Source organism: Pristiophorus japonicus, chromosome 7 (assembly GCF_044704955.1).
Source record: "Pristiophorus japonicus isolate sPriJap1 chromosome 7, sPriJap1.hap1, whole genome shotgun sequence".
Taxonomy (NCBI): domain Eukaryota; kingdom Metazoa; phylum Chordata; class Chondrichthyes; family Pristiophoridae; genus Pristiophorus; species Pristiophorus japonicus.
In genome coordinates this window covers 212,893,600-212,916,382 of record NC_091983.1, presented here as the reverse complement: position 1 = coordinate 212,916,382, position 22,783 = coordinate 212,893,600, and positions in this window count along the sequence as shown.

Genomic DNA, 22,783 nt, shown 5'->3' with positions numbered 1-22,783 from the left:
GCCACATACAGGCCAGCCCGAGTAAGGATGTCCCCAGTGAGCCAGCTGGGCTTTTAAGACAAGCTTTCAAGGTCAATTTTTACCGAACCGGTTTTTTTAGATTTTTTTTTTAAAACAACTGCATTCAAATTGCCATGGTGGAATTTGAATCATTCTCTGGATTGTTACTCCAAAGTTCCAGATTACTCATCCAATAACATAGCCACAATACTGCCAAAGCCACAATATGCGTGTTTGTTTTCTTTGAAAAACACATACCGGGAGAGACCACAGACTATTTGACAAATCAACGGGGAACTGATAGGTTCGGGCGCAAGGCTGGCTTTATACTCCGCCCGATTTTACTCTATCGGGTGGGGTAGAAAACTGGCATTCACCCAATCCCAATGGGTTTCCCGCCCAGCGAGTTAGCTTACCCTCCCCATCAACCCCACCCCTCTGCATGATTTAAACTACTTTTCTCTGATCTCACACTTGAAACAAAAAAAAAATCCAGTGGGAAAGTGGCGAGTGGAGTAATAGCATGTTAATAGTATGAATTATAGAGTTAGATAAGTTGCTTACCTGGCAGATTCCACTGCCAACCACATTGATCATCGCAGCCCTGCTGCTGCAAATGACATGTTGTTGCCTAGGGAGCAGGAGCTTGGCTCTAGTGCAGGGAACACACATATTGCTCGGTGAAATATTTATTACACAGTTCAGAGTTGGATGTTAAAGTAATGGAAATTTAGGTGGGGGTTTCACAGATATGGTGATCGTTTGTCAGCAGTCCTGGTACCTCAGCCTCTTTGCATCATTTAGTCCTATAAACCTTTTAAGCATCATCAAAAGCTGTAACCTTTCATCTTGTTCTGTTGGAGTGCTTGCAGTGCCTTCTGGTCCTGTTATAGAACATATGGTGCAGCACATTCATGAGAAACACGAGATGCCGATGTAGGTGATAACGGAGGAGGAGTGAACCTTAGGAGCTATAAAGTAGTGAGTTAAAGTCAGTCAGCTTAAAACAAGCAAGATCTAGATGGCATGACATGGCTCCTTAACATGTAACCTCACTGTACGTATCATTGATGGAGACACTGGTAATTGCACAAAGGATGCAAGTTGTAGAAGCTCTTTGACACTTTGCTTGTGCACTCTTGTGTGCACCTGGTTTGAATCGGTCGTCTTTGGTATGTATCTAGGCAAAGCATGTGGACTACGTATGTAGCAACTTGATAGAATGGAACAATTCCAGAATATTCTTGGAACTTGGAAGCATAGTAAACAGTGAGGAGGAGATTGATAGACTTCAGGAAGACATAGACAGGTGGATGAAATGGGCGGACACGTGGCAGATGAAATTTAATGCAGAAAAGTGTGAAGTGATACATTGTAGTATCAAGAATGAGGAGAGGACATATAAACTAATGGTACAATCCTAAAGGGGGTACATGAACAGAGAGACCTGAGGGTATGTTTGCTCAAATCATTGAAGATGGCAGGGCAGGTTGAGAAAGCAGTTAAAAAGGCTTATGGGATCATGAGCTTCATAAATAGAAGCATAAAAGTGTGAAAATTATGATGAACCTGTATATAACACTGGTTCGGCCCCAGCTGGAGTACCATGGCCAATTCTGGGCACTGCACTTTAGGAAGGATTTGAAGGCCTTCGAGAAGGTGTGGGAAAGATTACAACCAATGCATCCACTATCTCTGCAGCCACTTCTTTTAAGACCCGAGGATGCAAGCCATCAGGTCCAGGGGACTTGTCCACCTATGGTCCCATTATTTTACTGAGTACTTTTTCTTCAGTGATAATGATTGTTTTAAGTTCCTCCCTCCCTATAGCCCCTTGCTTATCCATTATTGAGATGCTTTTAGTGTGTTCTACCATGAAGACCGATACAAAATATTTGTTCAAAGTCTCTGCAATTTCCCTGTTCCCCATTATTAATTCCCCAGTCTCATCCTCTAAGGGACCAATGTTTACTTTAGCTACTCTGTTCCTTTTTATATATCTGTAGAAAATCTTACTATCTGTTTTTATATTTTGTGCTAGTTTATTCTCATAATCTACCTTTCTTCTCTTTATTATTTTTTTAGTCGTTCTTTGCTGGTTTTTATAAATTTCCCAATCCTCTAGCTTCCTATTAATCTTGGCCACTTTGTATGTCATTGTTTTAAGTTTGATACCAACCTTTACTTCCTTAGTTAGCCATGGATAGTTCTCCCTTCTTTTAAAGTCTTTCCTTCTCACTGGAATATAGTTTTCAGAATTATAAAATATCTCCTTAAATGTCTGCCACTGTCTTACACTTTAATCTATTTTCCCAGTCCACTTTAGCCAACTCTGCCTTCATACCTTTATAATCTCCTTTATTTAAGCTTAGGACACTGGTTTGAGATCCAACTTTCTCACCTTCCATCTGAATTCGAAATTCAACCATGTTATGATCATTCATTCCTAGAGGATCCTTTACGAGGAGATCATTTATTAATCCTATCTCTTTACACAGTACCAGATCTAAGATACCCTGCTCCCTGGTTGGTCCTGCAACATACTATTCAAGGAAACCATCCCGGATACACTCGATGAACTCTTCCTTAAGACTACCTTGGCCAATTTGATTTGTCCAATCAATATGAAGATTAAAATCACCCATGATTATTACTGTACCTTTATACAAGCCTCCATTATTTTTTGATTTATACTCCGTCCAACAGCGTAGCTATTGTTAGGGGGCCTATAGATTATGCCCACCAGTGACTTCTTCCCCGTATTATTTCTTATCACCACCCAAACTGATTCTACATCTTGGTCTACTGAGACAATATCATTTCTCACTACTGCACTGACAGTTAATTAAGCAATTACATTAAATCGTTTAAATTTCGATATAAATTTAATTTTAAATGGAAACTTATGGGGTGATATTAACCCTACTTGCCCGACGTAAAACAGGCAGGCAGTTAAAATCAGCTAGATGACCTGCCCACCAATGTCCCGCATGGATCCTGTTATCCCCAATTCAATAACCTGCTCTTCTGAGCAGGCAACAAGGACACCTGCCTGAAGCCGGCAGGGTCCTTCTTCAAATATGCAGATCAGGGTCTGATTGTGTCATTGAACCCTGACTGTATCTTTAATTGTGGCTTGTGCAGGAAAGCCATTTTGGCTTTTCCTCCTGGTGAAGACAGCAGGAAGAGGAGTTGGGCCCAAAATAGACCATTTAAGCTCTTTTTTTTGTACTTTCCTGGTGGGATCAGGAGAAGCAGAAATGCTCCTCTGGGCCTCATCAGGAAAGTTTATGCCAGAGAACATACGAAGTGGGAGCAGGAGTAGGCCATTCGGCCCCTAGAGCCTGCTCCGCTATTCAATATGATCATGGCTGATCTTCTACCTCAACTCCTCTTACCCATCTGATCTCCATATCCCTTGATTCCCTCCTTGCCCAAAAATCTATCGATCTCAATCATGAAAATACTCAACGACTGAGCATCTACAGCCATCTGAGGTGGAAAATTTCAAAGATTCACCGCCCTCTGAGTGAAGAAGTTGCTCCTCGTCTCAGTCCTAAATGGTCGACCCTTTATCCTGAGATTGTTCCCTCTAGTTCGAGACTCTCCAACCTCCCCTTCACTGGGCTCCTCCCCCACAGTCCCTTTTAAAAAGTTCAAAAATTTATTTTTATTATTAGACTAGCATCTTCTCGTAGAGTGCTTTTTGTCAAGAACGACACTGCACAAAGGAAGCTCCCACGAATATCAGTGATAAGCGTTGCTGCAGAGTCTGCCTGCTTCAGGCAAAAGGCCCTTTTAATATGAAAAACAGGGTACTATGACACACATTTAAGGATAAAACTGGTCACAGAGGCCACAGAAAAGATAAGTTTGATATTATTTTTCGGGGCTACGAAGAGTAGGAGTGCTCAAAAAAGATGGTTGTGGTTGTTGGAGGTCAATCATCCCAGCCCCAGGACATCACTGCAGGAGTTCCTCATGGCAGTGTCCTAGGCCCAACCATCTTCAGCTGCTTCAGCATTGACCTTCCATCCATCATAAGGTCGAAAGTGGGAATGTTTGCTGATGATTGCCCAGTGTTCAGTTCCATTCGCAACTCCTCAGATAATGAAGCAGTCCATGCTCACATGCAGCAAGACCTGGATGACATTCAGGCTTGGACTGATATGTGCCAAGTTACATTTGCGCCACGTAAGTGCCAGGCAATGACCATAATACATCCATACATACAAATTAGATGCAGGAGTAGGCCATTCGGCCCTTTGAACCTGCACCACCATTCAATCAATCATGGCTGATCATTCAACCTCAGTACCCCTTTCCTGCTTTCTCTCCATACCACTTGATCCCTCTAACCATAAGGGCCATATCTAACTCCATTTTGAATATATCTAACAAACTGGCCTCAACAAATTTCTGCAGTAGAGAATTCCATAGGTTAACAGCTCTCTGAGTGAAGAAGTTTCTCCTCATCTCGGTCCTAAATGGCTCACCCCTTATCCTTAGACTGTGACCCTTGGTTCTGGATTTCCCCAGCATCGGGAACATTCTTCCTGTCTCTAACCGTCAGAATTTTATATGTTTCTATGAGATCCCGTCTCATTCTTCTAAACTCCAGTGAATACAAGCCCAGTCGATCCAGTCTCTCCTCATATGTCAGTCCTGCCATCCCGGGAATCAGTCTGGTGAACCTTCGCTGCACTCAATCAATAGCAAGAATGTCCTTGCTCAGATTAGGAGACCAAAACTGAACATAATATTCCAGGTGTGGCCTCACCAAGGCCCTGTACAACTGTAGTAAGACCTCCCTGCTCCTATACTCAAATTCTCTAGCTATGAAGGCCAACATGCCATTTGCCTTCTTCACTGCCTGCTGTACCTGCTTGCCAACTTTCAATGACTGATGTACCATGACACCCAGGTCTCGTTGCACCTCCCCTTTTCCTAATCTGTCACCATTCAGATAATATTCTGCCATCCTGTCTTTGCCATCAAAGTGGATAACCTCATATTTATCCACATTATACTGCATCTGCCACGCGTTTGCCCACTCACCTAACCTGTCCAAGTCATCCTGCAGCCTCTTAGCATCCTCCTCGCAGCTCACACTGCCACCCAGCTTAGTGTCATCTGCAAACTTGGAGATATTGCATTCAATTCCTTCATCTAAATCATTAATGTGTATTTTGAATAGCTGGGATCCCGACACTGAGCCCTGCGGCACCCCACTAGTCACTGACTGCCATTCTGAAAAGGACCCATTTATTCCGACTCTCTGCTTCCTGTCTACCAACTAGTTCTCTATCCACGACAGTACATTACCCCCAATACCATGTGCTTTGATTTTGCACAACAATCTCTTGTGGGGGACCTTGTCAAAAGCCTTTTGAAAGTCCAAATACATCACATCCACTGGTACTCCCTCATCCACTGTACTAGTTACATCCTCAAAATAATTCTAGAATATTTGTCAAGCATGATTTCCATTTCATAAATCCATGCTGACTTGGACCAATCCTGTCACTGCTTTCCAAATGTGCTGCTATTTCATCTTTAATAATTGATTCCCACATTTTCCCCACCACTGATGTCAGGCTAACCAATCTATAATTCCCTGTTTTCTCTCTCTCTTCTTTTTAAAAAAGTGGTGTTACATTAGCTATCAGGCCCTGGGGATTTATCGGCCTTCAGTCCCATCAATTTCCCCAACACAATTTCCCGACTAATAAGGATTTCCCTCAGTTCCTCCTTCTTACTAGACCCTCTGACCCCCTTTATATCCGGAAGGTTGTTTGTGTCCTCCTCAGTGAATACCGAACCAAAGTACTTGTTCAATTGGTCTGCCATTTCTTTTGTTCCCAGTTATGACTTCCCCTGATTCTGACTGCAGGGGACCTACGTTTGTCTTTACTAGCCTTTTTCTCTTTACATATCTATCGAAGCTTTTGCAGTCCATTTTAATGTTCCCTGCAAGCTTCCTCTCGTACTCTATTTTCCCTGCCTTAATTAAACCCTTCATCCTCCTCTGCTGAGTTCTAAATTTCTCCCAGTCCCCGGGTTCGCTGCTATTTCTGGCCAATTTGTATGCACTTCCTTGGCTTTAATACTATCCCTGATTTCCCTTGATAGCCACAGTTGAGCCACCTTCCCTTTTTTATTTTTTCGCCAGACAGGGATGTACAATTGTTGCAGTTCATCCATGCGGTCTCTAAATGTCTGCCATTGCCCATCCACTGTCAACCCCTTAAGAATCATTCGCCAATCTATCCTAGCCAATTCACGCCTCATAACTTCAAAGTTACCTTCTTTAAGTTCTGGACCATGGTCTCTGAATTAACTATTTCATTCTCCATCCTAATGTAGAATTCCACCATATTATGGTCACTCTGCCCCAGGGGGCCTCGCACAACGAGATTGCTAATTAATCCTCTCTCATTACACAACACCCAGTCTAAGATGGCCTCCCCCCTGGTTGGTTCCTCGACATATTGGTCGAAAAAACCATCCCTTATGCACTCCAGGAAATCCTCCTCCACCGTATTGTTTCCAGTTTGGTTAGCCCAATCTATATGCATATTAAAGTTACCCATGATAACTGTTGCACCTTTATTGCACGCACCCCTAATTTCCTGTTTGATGCCCTCCCCAACATCACTACTACTGTTTGGAGGTCTGTACACAACTCCCACTTGCGTTTTCTGCCTCTTGGTATTCCGTAGCTCCACCCATACTGATTCCACATCATCCAAGCTAATGTCTTTCCTTACAATTACCTTAATTTCCTCTTTAACCAGCAATGCCACCTCGCCTCCTTTTCTTTTCTGTCTATCCTTCCTAAATGTTGAGTACCCTTGGATGTCGAGTTCCCAGTCTTGGTCACCCTGGAGCCATGTCTCCGTGATGCCAACCACATCGTAGCCATTAACTGCTATCTGCACAGTTAATTCGTCCACCTTATTTCGAATACTCCTCGCATTGAGGCACAGAGCCTTCATGCTTGCCTTTTTAACACACTTAGACCCTTTAGAATTTTGCTGCAAAGTGGCCCTTTTTGTTTTTTGCCTTGGGCTTCTCTGCCCTCCGCATTTACTCATCTCCTTTCTGTCTTTTGCTTCTGTCTCCAATTTGTTTCTCTCTGTCTCCCTGCATTGGTTCCCATACCCCTGCCTTATTAGTTTAACTCCTCCCCAACAGCACTAGAAAACACTCCCCCTAGTAGGTGCAGACCGTCCGGTTTGTACTGGTCCCACCTCCCCCAGAACCGGTTCCAATGCCCCACGAATTTGAATCCCTCCCTGCTGCACCACTGCTCAAGCCACGTATTCATCTGAGCTATCCTGCGATTCCTACTCTGACTAGCACGTGTCACTGGTAGCAATCCCGAGATTACTACTTTTGAGGTCCTACTTTTTAATTTAGCTCCTAGCTCCTTAAATTCTTTTCGTAGGACCTCATCCCGTTTTTTACCTATGTCGTTGGTACCAATGTGCACCACGACAACTGGCTGTTCACCCTCCCTTTTCAGAATGTCCTGCACCCACTCTGAGACATCCTTGACCCTTGCACCAGGGAGGCAACATACCATCCTGGAGTCTCGGTTGCGGCCGCAGAAACGCCTATCTATTCCCCTTACAATCGAATCCCCTATCACTATCGCTCTCCCATTCTTTTTCCTGCCCTCCTGTGCAGCAGAGCCAGCCACGGTGCCATGAACTTGACTGCTGCTGCTCCCCCCTGATGAGTCATCCCCCTCAACAGTACTCAAAGCGGTGTATCTGTATTGCAGGGGGATGACCGCTGCTTACATACTTCGAAGACAGATCCCCATGAGCTACACAGCGAATCTAGGCCTCCGACCAGGATCTTACATTGCTCCTGGACCAATAGGTAGATTCGTAGATTTTTTTCGGGTCGGAGGCATTCGTACAAAGGAAGCCTCCGACCGCAATTTTCCCCCATAGATTTCGAGTAAATGAGAAACTCAGGCATCAGCATTTTAAAACCAGTTTTGCCTCTTGTTTTTCTTTACTTATTTTGTTTAACCGCCCTATAGATGGTGTAAGTACGTTGGCATCTAAACCAACAACAATTTTAGATCCTGTAGCTATACTGGAGAGAGGAATGTCAAACGGACATGTTTAACATTTGTCCGCTAATATCATTGCCAATAGGTTGTCTATCCATCCCTTCACTATTCAGTCTTAGGTTTGTTTTGCAGGAGGACATAAAAGATTCCACAGCATGATTATCAGAAGAGTTCTCCCACTTCTCCTGACCAATATTTATCAGTCAGTCAGCACCGCCACAAACAGATGACTTGGTCATTATCTCATTGCTGTTTGTGGGATCTTGCTGTGCACAAATTGGCTGCCACGTTTCCTACATTACAACAGTGACTACACTCCAAAAGTACTTCTTGGGCTGCAAGGCACTTTTGGACACCTTCAGTACATGAAAGTACATATAGATGGAAGTCCTCTTTACAGAATATGTTGTGCGCTCATATATCACAATCCAAACATTTGGGACGATTTTTATCCCTACTTTTGGGGGGGAGACAGAGCGGACATACTCCAAAAACCACGGGACTAAATTTACCCATTCCCACTCCCGACTTGCCCGCTTGTATTTTCGTTGGGGCCTTCACATAGGTGGCCAAGCCACCTGCCTGTTTCATGCAGAAGCCTCCTTATGTTTGTACATCTGAGTCCTAATCCAGTTGTAGGACCCCAATGTAATTTTGAGGTACCAATTAGTGGAGCTAGATGGTGGTACTAGATGTTGAGTGGCCTAACCAGATAGTGACTGCTGCAGGCTGCACTAAAGCTGTAATGTATGTAGGCATTATCAATTTGTAAGACTTGTCACCAGGGGGCTCACGTGTGGAAGACCCAATGGTCACCTGCACACCCTGGGCAAGCAGGTTTAAAAGGCAGTCTACCATGCTGCTTCTCACTCTGGAGTTACATTAAAGAGACCAAGGTCACAACAGTTTGAGCTTACAATATACAGTCTTGTGGAGTTATTCTGAACATAATAATTGGCGACAAGCAACAGATCACGAACTTTCATGCGGTTATGGCTGCCATTGGTATTCTTGAGAGATTTGTTGAGGGTGATGATTGTGAAGCCTTCGTTGAGCGTCTTGACCAGTACTTCGTGGCCAACGAGTTGGAAAAGGCAGAAACCGCGGTCAAGCACAGGGCGATTCTCCTCATCGTTTGCGAGTCCACAGTATATGGCCTCATCAAAAATCTTCTAGAAACGACGAAACCAACGGAGAAGACAGATAAAGAGTTGTGCACGCTGGTTCGGGAACACCTCAAGCCGAAGGAGAGCATCTTGATGGCCAGGTATCGCTTTTATATGCACCATCGCTCCGAGGGCCAGGACGTGGCGAGCTGTGTCGCCGACCTAAGATGCCTTGTGGGACCGTGCGTATTTACTGGATTTTTGGGGGAAGTGTTGCAGGACTTTTCCGTGCTTGGAATCGGCCATGAGGTCATTCTTCGCAAACTTCTGTCTGCCGAATCCCTAGATCTGAGCAAGGCCATCACGATAGCCCAGGCTTTCTTGTCCACAAACGATAACACTAAATAGATATCATTGCAGCATCGAAGCTCACCGGCAAGTATTGTGCATAAAATAATGCCTTCAGCAGGCAGAACTGTACATGGCAGGGACTACACACCTGCAGAGGCTGGACCTAGGATGACTCAGAGTTCGCTGTGGGGCGTGAATGCGAATCCATTAACACCATGTTGGCGCTGCGGGGGTAATCATCGAGCCCATAAATGTCAATTCAGCACTACGTGTGCGAGGGCTGTGGAACAATGGGGCACCTCCAGCGAATGTGCAGATGTACTGCGACTCACCACGTGGCAGAGTGGGCAGAAGATGACCGATCCGGTGTGGATCACGCTGAACGAGGCTGAAGAGGAAGTGTATGGGGTACACACCTTCACCACAAAAAGCTCTCTGATAATGTAAAAGTCAAATTAAACGGCATTCCAGTTTCCATGGAATTGGACATGGGAGCAAGTCAGTCAATTATAAGCCAGAAGGCTTTTGAGAAACTGTGGGGCAACAAGGCACAAAGGCCAAAACTAAGCCCGATACACGCCAAGCTGCATACTTACACCAAAGAGCTCACATCAGTCATTGGCAGTGCAGCAGTGAAGGTATCGTATGATGGAGCTGTGCATGATTTACCACTGTGGATTGTACCAGGCGATGACTCAACGCTGTTCGGCAGAAGCTGGCTAGGAAAAATCCGATGGAACTGGGATGATATCAAAGCACTGTCTTCGGTGGATGACGCCTCGTGCGCCCATGTGCTAAACAAATTCCCGTCGTTATTCGAGCCAGGCATCGGCAACTTCACAGACGCCAAAGTTCAGATCCATCTAGTCCCTGATACACGACCCGTTCATCACAAGGCTCGAGCGGTTCAAAACATGATGTGAGAGAAAGTCGAGATCGAGCTGGACAGACTTCAATGAGAGGGGATCATATCGTCAGTCAAGTTCAACGAGTGGGCCAGTCCAGTTGTTCCAGTGTTGAAAAGCAATAGGACAGTCAGAATCTGCGGGGACTACAAGGTAACGATCAACTGAGTCTTGGTACAGGACCAGTATCCACTACTCAAAGCGGATGACTTGTTTGCAATGCTAGCAGGGGGGAAGTCGTTCACCAAGCTGAATCTAACCTCTGCTTACATGATTCAGGAGCTGGCTGAACCTTCGAAAAAATTGACGTGCATCAACATGCACAGAGGACTGTTCATATACCACAGATGCCCCTTTGGGATTCGCTGCGGCCATCTTACAGAGGAGAGTGCTGAAATCGGTTCCGCGCACCGTGGTGTTTCAAGATGACATCTTGATCACTGGTTGCAATACCTTGCACAACCTGGAAGAGGTTCTAAAGTGACTGGACAGAGTGGGACTTGAAAAGCTCCAAGTATGTTTTCCTGGCGCCAGAGGTTGAATTTCAGGGGAGAAAGATTGCGGCGGACGGCATCAGACCCACGGACTCCAAGACGGAGGCCATCAAGAATGCACCCGGACCACAGAATGTGACGGAGCTGCTTCATTCCTAGGACTCCTCAACTATTTTGGAAACTTTCTACCGGGGTTGAGTACTTTGCTGGAACCATTGCATTTGTTGCTCGCAAGAGTGACGACTGTGTTTGGGGTAAATCTCAAGAGACAGCCTTTAACAAGGCTAGAAACCTGCTATGTTCTAACAAGTTACTTGTATTGTATGACCCATGTAAACGTTTAGCACTAGCTTGTGATGCATCTTCGTATGGGGTCGGTTGTGTGTTACAGTAAGCCAATGTGTCAGGCAAACTGCAACCGATTGCATATGCGCCCAGAAGCTTATCTAAGGTTGAAAGAGCCTACAGTATGATTGAGAAAGAAGCATTAGCATGCGTATACGGGGTTAAGAAAATGCACCAATACCTATTTGGACTCCGGTTCGAGCTCGAAACCGACCACAAGCTGCTCATTTCACTGCTCTCAGAAAGTGAAGGTATTAACACCAATGCTTCGTCCTGCATCCAAAGATGGGCACTAACGTTATCTGCGTATGACTATGTAATCCGCCACAGACCAGGCACTGAGAACTGGGCTACCATTGCCCACCACCGGGGTGGAAATGGCGCAACCCGTAGACTTGCTTCTTGTAATGGATGCTTTTGAGAGAGAGGGGGCACCCATCACGGCTCGTCAGATCAAGACCTGGATTAGCCAGGACCCTGTGCTAACACTAGTAAACAGCTGCGTCCTCAATGAGAACTGGTCGGCAGTTCCCGGGAAAATGCAAGACGAAATTAAGCCATTCCACCGACGCAAGGGTGAAATGACCATCCATTTAGACTGTCTCTGATGGGGGAATAGCGTAGTTCTGCCAAAAAAAGGCTGGGAAACATTTATACGTGACCTTCACAGTACCCACCCAGGCATAGTCATGATGAAGGCTATCGCCAGGTCACACGTTTGGTGGCCCGGCATTGACTTGGAATTGGAGTCATGCGGACACCAATGTAACATTTGCTCACAGTTGAGCAATGCACCAAGGAAGGCCCCACTGAGTCTGTGGTCATGGCTCTCCAAACCTCCAAACCGTGGTCCAGGGTCCACGTAGATTTCGCTGGCCCTTTTCCTAGTAGCAGTGGATGCTTACTCTAAATGGATTGAATGTATAATAATGTCATCATGTACATCCACTGCCACCATTGAAAGCCTCCGTGCCATGTTCGCTATCCATGGTTTGCCTGACTTCCTTGTTAGTGACAATGGACCATGTTACACCAGCTTGGAATTCAACGAGTTCATGACCTGCAATGGCATAAAGCATGTCAGGTCTACGCCATTTAAGCCCGCATCCAATGGTCAAGCGGAACGGGCAGTCCAAACCATCAAGCAGAGCTTGAAACATGTGATGGACGGTTAACTGCAGACCCGGTTATCTCGGATTCTGCTCAGCTACCGCACGCGACCCCACTCGCTTACTGGGGTTCCCCCTGCAGAATTGCTAATGAAGAGAGCACTCAAAACCAGGCTCTCCTTCATCCACCCGGATCTCAATGATCATAGAAACCCGGCGACATCGGCATAACATGTACCACGATCGCGTGGCTGTATCGCGTAACATTGAGGGTAATGATCCTGTGTTTGTTCTTAATTACAGTTATGGTCGCAAATGGGTTGCTGGCACTATGTTAGCCAAGGAGGGGATTAGTGTGTTTGTTGTCAAACTTTTGAATGGACAAACAAACGTGCAGAAAGCACATGGATCAGACCAAACTGCGATTCACTGACAACCAAGAACAGTTTGAAGAGGACATTACCATCATTGATCCACACACACCAAACTTGCAATCGACCTCACTGTCAACCACGAGGATGAACCCACCATGCCCGATAGTCCGATCAGACCAGCCGCGCTGCCGTGCAGCAATGATCCGATCGACTTACCCATGCCAGGACTTCAACTCAGGCGATCAACCCGGGAACGCAGAGCCCTGGATCGACGCAACTTGTAAATAACTTGTATCTAAGACTTTTGGGGGGAAATTATGTTATGTATGCAAACATTACCAATGTGTAAGACCTGCCACCAGGGGGCACACCCGTGGGAGACCCAAGGATCACTTGCCCACCCTGGGCAAGCAGGTATAAAAGACAATCTACCATGCTGCTTTCTCTCTCTGGAGTTACATTAAAGAGACCAAGGTCACAACAGTTTGAGCTTACTGTATACAGTCTTGTGGAGTTATTCTGAACATAACAAAAGCCAGGTTATTTTGTCAAAGAATTCCCTGGGGTCTGACAAAATTAATCTGGCCTGCTGCCAGTCCATCTGCACCCCCTCCCCCCACATCACCCCCACCCAGCTCCCCCCCGCTTCCCCACCACCAACCCCGACCAATTGACTGCTCTTTATAACATTGAGCTGCCAGCTTTACAGAGGAGTGGCAAGATCCCCCCGCCCTTTCCCCTTTCCTTGACTAGTGAGCTCTCGGGGTTCAATTCAAACCCTAAACTTTTACCCGTTGCCTTTCCTCCGCGACTCATTTTGTTCTGTTTGTAAATGGAGCTAGTCTGTCTTCCAGTTCCCAGTTCTCATAAAGGGTTTACACCGAAAACCTTAACCTGTCCTTACTTTTTTTTTGTTCCAGATGCTGATGGAGCTGCTGTACATTTTGTTTCAGGTATTCTGCACCTAGTTTGTGTGCCCTGCATTAAGATTTGTGGATTTTCGGGAGACAAACCAGAACTCTGGATTGCATTGGTACAACTTGTCGCGAAAATAACTTCCCACTTTTCTGTCTGATGGGATTTGACTGAAGGGTGAAAATAACTGAAAATAAGATGAAATTGACTTGTCAAACTTTCCTTAGTGACTGCAGCACAAGTTTGGCAATTATTAAATGGTGGACAGGGGGGTATGAGGCAGGGGAATAAGACTATCTTATTGATAGCGGAAAACAACTTATATGCAATGTGACGCTAAGTGGAGACTGACTTCTAGTTCAACAAGCTGCAACGATTTCATGTTATTGAGGCTTCGGAAGATGAGGCACCCACTCGCAAACTATTCTGAACTGGGTGCTACGTGAGAAGCTGGATTTCCACAGGGAAAGGGGAGACGAGCAGCAATCAAGTTGTTGCACTTTCGGAAAATAACCGTGCATTTTCTTTTATTACTTGTTCTCTGACTTAACAAGGTTTAACCCGGGTGCATAGTGTTATTACAGGTTAAGGAAGTGTCCTGAAAGCTCGGCAGAAGGAGCAGGGAGGTCTTACTGCTGTTGTACAGGGCCTTAGTGAGGCCTCACCTGGAGTATTGTGTTCAGTTTTGATCTCCTAATCTGAGGAAGGACGTTCTTGCTATTGAGGGAGTGCAGCGAAGGTTCACCAGACTGATTCCCGGGATGGCTGGACTGTCATATGAGGAGAGACTGGATCAATTGGGCCTTTATTCACTGGAGTTTAGAAGGATGAGAGGGGATCTCGTAGAAACGTATAAGATTCTGACGGGACTGGACAGGTTAGATGCGGGAAGAATATTCCCGATGTTGGGGAAGTCCAGAACCAGGGGACATAGTCTTAGGATAAGAGGTAGGCCATTTAGGACTGAGATGAGGAGAAACTTCTTCACTCAGAGAGTTGTTAACCTGTGGAATTCCCTGCCGCAGAGAGTTGTTGATGCCAGTTCATTGGATATATTCAAGAGGGAGTTAGATATGGCTCTTACGGCTAAGGGGATCAAGGGGTATGGAGAGAAAGCAGGAAAGGGGTACTGAGGGAATGATCAGCCATGATCTTATTGAATGGCGGTGCAAGCTCGAAGGGCCGAATGGCCTACTCCTACACCTATTTTCTATGTTTCTATGTTTCTATGTTGCACTTTCAGTTGATATTATTTATTTTTTATATTAGATTTTGTGGAAATGATGACAAAAGGTACTAAGTAAGCACTGCTATATTTAATTTAATTTAATGAATGTTTTGCAGCTTGCAGTGAACACCAAGTGCTGTCTTTGTGTTTGATGGGATTTAGGAGCTGACAGGCCCTTTGAGATATTTGTCTGTTTGATAAAGCAGTGATGCCTGTCCAAAAACAGAAATGCCACCTTGTGTATGCTGTAACTGTTAGACTGAGTACTGTTTAACTCCGAGAGGTATGACCTTGGCTCTGCTTTATTAAAGCTCAAAGTGAATAATATACAAAATGGCTGGCCTTTTATACTTGGGCTGCACACACGGCCTCCAACAGTGACGCCATCTAGTGGCTAGTGATCCCAAAAGTATATACATGTCAATACCTAATGCTTTAAAAAGCTGTTGATATTGTTGCTTAGGTTTGAAAAACGTGATGTTATATTCCTGGCCCGTTTTATCCTCTAAATCAATTGGTGATGTTATAACCAGTTACTACTACTGGGTTATTATTTAGGAGAAACGACTCTTTAGATTGTCGCTGTGTTTTCTCTCTATTTGCACCATGTGCCTGGGCTCAGTGTGAAGGTGGGCTCAGTGATCATGTATTATATTGAAATTGGTTGTAATTGTTTCCACTGATCCCTCTGAGATCTCTGTGCTCCGACAAATTCTGGCCTCTTGCACATCGCTGATTTTCTTCGTGCCTACATTGGCAGCTGCGCCTTTAGTTATCTAGGCCCCAGGCTCTGGAATTGCCCCTCTCATGCTCTCCGCCTCTCTCCTTCTACCTCCTCCTTTAAGATGCTCTTTAAAGCCTATCTCTGTCCTAATATCTCCTTATGTGGCTCGGTCAAATTTTGTTTGATAATTGCTCCTGTGAAATGCCTTGGGATGTTTTACAATGTTAAAGGTGCTATATAAATGTAAGTTGTTGTTGCTTTTAACATAGTAAATATTGGCACATCTCTACCCAGAGGGCTATGAAGGCACAGTCTTTGAGTATAGTCAAGACAGAGACCGCTAGATTTTTGAATATTAAGGAAATCACAGGATATGGGGACAGTGCAGGAAAGTGGAGTTGAGGAGAAGATCAGCCATGATCTCATTGAATGGCGGAGCAGGCTCAAGGGGCCAAATGGCCTACTCCTGCTCCTATTTCTTATGTTCTTATGACATCATTGAAAGTGGATTAGTCAGCATGGCCATTTGCATGATGATCTAGTTGTCTGTAACTATGGGCTGGATTAGGCTCTTTTTGGTGGGGCAGCAGTGGGATGAGACTTTATCTGCCCGGTAGTCTTCTGGGCTGGGGTGCAGGGGGGTGGGAGGGGGTTCCACTACACATGTAGGTAGGTCTCCCAGCGGGATTTCCATCACCAAGAGGGGGCGCACCACTGCCAAAGAGGAGAATCCAGCAGAAACGGAATGCCTTTCTTGGCATAGAAGGCCACCATTCCCGCAAAAGAATTGTCCTGGAAGGAAATGGAGATCAGGATGAATGCTGCCAGCAGCATCCAGAAGGATCTACATCTGCACAAGGAAGAAGATGTTAACCTCATGAAAACTGCCAAGATAAAGCAACCCAAAGTATGCCATAAGTGTGTCCTCAGAACTTGTTTTTTTTTACTGCTGCCTCTGCAAAGCACTCAGACAACTTTGCAGCATATGTGCCTCAACAGCAGAGAAAACCTTTCTGAACCCTTCCTATTTTTCTCTTTGAAGTCTAAGAACTCCCACAACAGAACGGAGCAGCTGCAAACAAGTGGAGGGCTGCCACAAATATTGCCACGCATTTATGTCAAGGAACAGATGTTGGCCCTCGTTGGTGTACCAGCTCAGACAGTTGCCATTAGCGATTCTGAGCCCCCTTGGGTACTGAGGGTATGTAAATGTATAGAGTGAATGAAGAGACTGCATTGACACGTATAATGAAGTGGTGGCGGGCCTTCAAATGAACATGTGCAACGCCACCTTCCTCCGGTCACCCTGCCCCCTCCCCTGCTGCTAACCACACGTCTGTTGTTTTCTGCTTCCAGATGACCAGCCACAAGTGCAGCATCCTTCAAGGGAGCCCTCCACATCTGATCATGAGGGAGAGGAAGAGAGTGTTCTGCAGGAGCCACAGTAGTCCTGTCTGGACTAACTACAAGGCAGATTTCCCGGGCTTTGAGGAGTCGGAGACTCCTGGCCCCAGTCACGCAGTACGAGAGGAGAATCTCGCAGGCCAGCTCTCCAGAGGCAAAGTCGCTCTGCTCAACGACAGGCAGACATGGAACTGGACCTGGTGGAATTGTCCAGGGAAACCATCGTGAAGCACGGTGGCCTTGTTGATGCAATGGGACGGATCCCAGCGAGCATTGACAAGCTCACTGCAACTGTTGTGGAAACAGTGTCGCAGATTGTCGTTGTGCGTCGTGAGTCCAGCGAGGCCATCATTGGCCACACACAGAGGCTAGTGGCCTCGAGCAGCGACAGGGGAGTCCCAGAGAGTGTGGTGCTTGCCATTGATCATGCCGCAGACTCAGACACATCACAGGCACGAGCTTTCCTTCAGCCTGGGCACGTGATACTGTCCATGGCTGCTTCCATACTCTCTGCGTTCCCCACTGTCCCATGCGGAAGGGACGGTGCCAAAGCAGTCCAGCAATTTGTGGTGACACATTGTGCTCCGGATGCTGAGGTCCAGCCCCTTTGGAGAGTGAGTGGCTCCAGGGAAATGGGAGGTGCTGTCCTTCCTCAGGATGACAGCATTCTGACTGCTCAACCATGCACCATACACATTTGACACCCAAGCCACCAGTGACCGCTCCCGCCGATAATGAGGCGCAGCAGTCCGCAGCTGGGCCTTCCAGGCCAAGAGCTAATCCAGGGCGTCCTCAGATGCCATCGGAATTATCTGGCCCCTCCAACACAGCAGCTCTCTAGCAGCCTTGCTGTACGCATGGAGGCCTCATTGAGGAGAAGCAGCAGATGTGAAAGGGGTTGAAGGGAAGGAGGGGGGCAAAGTATGGATAAGAGCCATTAAGACCTGGCTCAAGTTGGTGCTCATGGCTCTCTGTAGCATTTACAAAATTGTTCACAGTTGTGTGATATGTTGAATAGTGTTGCCGCAGGAAGCAGGTTTATATTTTTACAGTTTTTCGCTGCAGGAAGCCGTTTTGTCTTTATTACATTTTGTTTACTATAGGAAGCAATTTTGTTATTTATTACTTTTAGCAATTGTATAGTTTTGGGTTTTGGGGGGGACCACCGTGTCTCATTGCAGAATTAAGTCAATTAGACGGCATGGTGTCATACAGTAGTGAGTCATCATTGCAACCCCACTTGCCCCATTCAAGCAAACCGGCCAATGATGAGCTGCCAACGTAAGGCTCTTGCTGCGGCCATACTTCATGCTGCCTCCCCTGTGGTTGTGGTCTAACCGCAATGGCTTCTTCGTCCTGCTCCTCCTCCTCCTCTTGCAATCCCCACTGGCAATGCCTGGCCCCTCATGGTGGCTAAGTTATGCAGCATACAAAAGCAAAATACTGCGGATGCTGGAATCTGGAATAAAAACACAAAATGCTGGAAATCTCAGCGGGTCAGGCAGCATCTGTGGAGAGGAAGCAGAGTTAACGTTTCGGGTCGATGACCCTTCATCAGAACTGGAGAGTGTTCGGAAAGAACGGATTCTTCACAAGCTCTGAAAGGGGGAGGGGAAGAAAGAACAAAAGGGAAGGTCTGTGATAGGGTGAAAGACAGGAGAGATTAGAGAGACAAAAGGGATGATGGCCCAAATTCAAATGGTAATGCCAGGAGTTAGAAAAACATTAGTCAAGATAGGGTGTGAATGGCGGGATAATGACCAGCTGCCATTAGAGACCAGGAGAAAAAAAGAAAGAAAGAAACAGGCCGGGGGGTGGGAGGAACGGGGGGGTGGGGGAGCCAAAGATTGACAGTGGCTACGCACTGAAATTTGACATTTTTGAACTTGATGTCGAGTCCAGAAAGCTGCAAAGCTATGCAGCATGTAGCACATGACAATGATTTCAGAGACCTGTTGAGGGGAGTAGTGATGATTACCTCCAGAACGGTCCAGGCATCGGAAGAGCTGCTTCAGCACTCCAATTGTCTGTTAGATGCATGTAGCTGCATGGCTCTCATTATAGCACTGCTTGGCTGCTCGGGTTCCAGAGAGGGGTTGTGAGCCAACTGGCCAGGCCATATCCTTTGTCCCCCAATCTGGCTTTGTCTTTGTTGCTGAAATATTCCTGAGACAGTGCTCTTACGCAAGATGAAAGCATTATGTGCGCTCCCTGGATAGCGGGCATTCACTGTGAGGATACCAGCTGCACGTTTAGGGAGTGGTATCCCTTTCGGTTCCTGAAGGCATTGTGTAATGGTGCTCGCAATGGCTCCTTGAACCTTGGGGAAGCCTGCGAATCATCCGAACCCTAGAGCCCTCTCATTCTGGCTGTCCCTGCTCATTGGGAACTTTATGTTGTCCATTCTGCGTGCCCTTGTAACTTGGTGAATGCAGCAATGTGCAGCATGTTGAGAGATGCTGCTTATGTCCCCTGGTGCTGCCTGGTAGGAGCCGAAGGCATAGAAGGCCATCGCTACAGTCACTTTCACCCTGACGGACAGCGCAGTTCTGTTGGCGCTGGTAGGCTGTAGATCTGCCTGTAGGAGCTGGCATATCTCTGTCAGCACTCCTTTTCTGAAGTGCAGCCTTCTAGCACACTGTGCCTCTGAGATGTGGAGATATGAGCGATGTTCCCTGTAAATCTGTGGGGGGTAAGGCCTCCTCCCCAAACATCTGCGACCTCTTTGAATCCGTGGCCCAACATGACCAAGAACGATAAGGGGATAAGGGGTTATGGGAATGGGCAGGGAAGTGGAGCTGAGTCCATGATCAGATCAGCCATGATCTTATTGAATGGCGGAGCAGGCTCGAGGGGCCGTATGGCCTGCTCCTGCTCCTATTTCTTATGTTCTTATATTAACCCTCCTTCCAGCTTGAAGCTACCTGCCAATAGCAACCAGCATGATACACTGGCGAACTAGTATTGCCCCCTTTGAAATCTCTCACTGAACTTGTAAGCAAAGTGCCATGGCACATGATAGTGCCGTTTGCAACTCGGAGCCTCATGCAGCGTATTGCACACAACCGCAGCAGTCACTGACAACTGAGATATAAATCCTCCAGCCTCCTTTTAAATATACCGCCATATCTGTACCCTACTGCACCCTGGGACTGCCTCGTTTTTTGGGGTGGTCATTAAATGAGGCGTTAAGGCCGAAAGTTCCATCCGGAGCGCTCGTTTTCAGCGTGCACGATGATTGACGTCATAATCACTCTGGAAACGGAGAGCAGGGCGGTAAGCTAAATCCTGGATGCCCGGCATCACGCCCAGAAACAGCATTTAACCCCCCCCCCCCAACCGGGGCGCTAAACGAGGAGCAAAATAGCCAAAATTCCAGCCCGATGGGACTATTTTTGATGACTGCTTACACCTTCCTATAGAGACGTTGGGCTCGAATCTACAAGAGCTATGTCTTGTCCAACTCCAGTATGCTGGATGATCAGATTGATAGAACCCTAATGCTGGAATTAACAGACGTTTTCTCCAAATGCAGATCAGTGGGTGAGGGAATGCCCAGCAGCTGGGCCATGCCTGGAGAAGGCAGAGATGATGCTCCCTCTCCAGGCAATGCCACATCTGGCCGATCCATCGGCAGAATTACTGGGAAGTTACAGGTTAGGGCTTAGAAGTTGCATGTAATATATATGGACATCAAGGGGAGCACTGTCGGTAAGACTCTAAAATCAGCAAACAGGACCTTTATTTGATCTCCATTATTTGTTGCTTTGTAGGGAAGTGAACTTTCTAACAATGCACCATTGGCAGGCAACCGAGGCTAGAAATGTTCACAATGCACAAAGCAGGCAGGAAAGCTGGCAGGCATCCAAACTTCTGGGGCTTCGAGACTGATATCACGGAGTATGACGTTCTGCAGTGTGGGTTTCACCTTTTACTCAACTCCAGTTTTTTTATAAAATAGCACTAACCATGATTACTTAATATTATGTATAGCACTAACCATGATTACCTTGTATTATTTGTAGTACCTGTCAAGATTACAAATAGTATTTGTTTTATTATAAATTTCTATAGTGCCTTTCGCAATCTTAGGTCATACCAACGCGCTTCACAACCAGTAAAGTGCTTTTAAAATCTAGTCACTGTTGTGATGTAGGAAAACGGCAGCTAATTTGCACACAGCAAGCTCCCGCAACCGACATTGCGATAAAAGGCCAGATCATTTATTTTAGTGATGGTAGTTGAAGGATAAACATTGGAGAGGAAAATGGGGAGAACTCCTCAGCTCTTTTATCGAATAGTGCCGCGGGATCTTTTTGTCCAGCTGAGGGGCCAGGTGGGACCTGGGTTTAAGGTCTCATGTGAAAGTCACCACCACTGACTTCAGGATAGTGAGGCTGTCGTTTGAGGCTAAAATGGGTCTCGGCTGTGGTACACGAGCATGATATAGGATGCGGACACACTCCGTCAAGGCTCGCAGATGAATAAAATTCCCTTGGCTGAGGCAGCTAAGGGGACGCAGCATCAACGGGACTGTTACCCAGCACAAACTTAACACACTGAGCAGGGAAAGAGAAGCAAGGGGGCTGGGAAATCAAAAATTGGTGGAGGCAAAAGAAGAAAAACAATTTTCTTCCAAGAGTTTTAACCGACACATCAAACTGGGCTTCTGTCTCCATTTTAGGGCCGGAGCCAGCGCACACGTGATCATGAGCTGATCACACCCATCCCTGGCTCTCTCATCTGAAGCATGAGTTCTGATGGAGATGTGCTGGACATGAGGATCGGACCGGTTTCCGATCATAGGAATCTCCACACATGTTGAACAGGAATTCATCGTGTTGTATGGAGATGAGAGGGTTGACTTATGAGGAAAGGTTGAGTAGGTTGGGCCTGAATTCATTGGAATTCAGAAGAATGAGAGGTGATCTTATCGAAACGTATAAGATTATGAGGGGGCTTGACAAGGTGTGTTAAATATCGAATAACTCCACGAGACTAAGTACAGTGAGCTAGTTCAGGCATGACCTTACTCCAGTTTATTTACTCTCAAAGTGAGGATTCAACATGGCTGCCAACATTATATACAGGGCTTGTACGTGTCTGCCAGCGACCATTAGGACTCCGACAGCCGCACCCACCGGTGGCAGGTAATACCCAGTTAACATACATAACAAGCAGAGAGGATGTTTTAACAAAGGGGAGACTCGAACTAGGGGGCAGAATCTTAGAATAAGGGGCTGCCCATTTAAAATTGAGATGAGGAGGAATTTCTTCTCTCAGAGGGTTGTAAATCTGTGGAATTCGCTGCCTGAGAGAGCTGTGGAAGCTGGGTCATTGAATGAATTTAAGACAGAGATAGACAGTTTCTTAACCGATAAGGGAATAAGGGGTTATGGAGAGCGGGCAAGGAAGTGGACCTGAGTCCATGATCGGATCAGCCATGTTCGTATTAAATGGCGGAGCAGGCTCGAGCGACCATATGGCCTACTCCTGCTCCTATTTCTTATATTCTTATGTTCTTATGTATCAGTTTAAAACCTGGGAAGGCCAGGGCCAGGCTTTAAGCCAATGGGAGTGTGCCTTGGTAGCCGAGACAGCTCACCGTGCTGACAGATTGATTTCCGATGTGCTGGGAGCAGCATGGCAATATGTCGTAGCCTGTAAATTAACACGAGGTTTTAAATACTGGGTAAGAGTGAAAGATAAATGGTAAAACCATTGCTTTAGTAAAAAAAT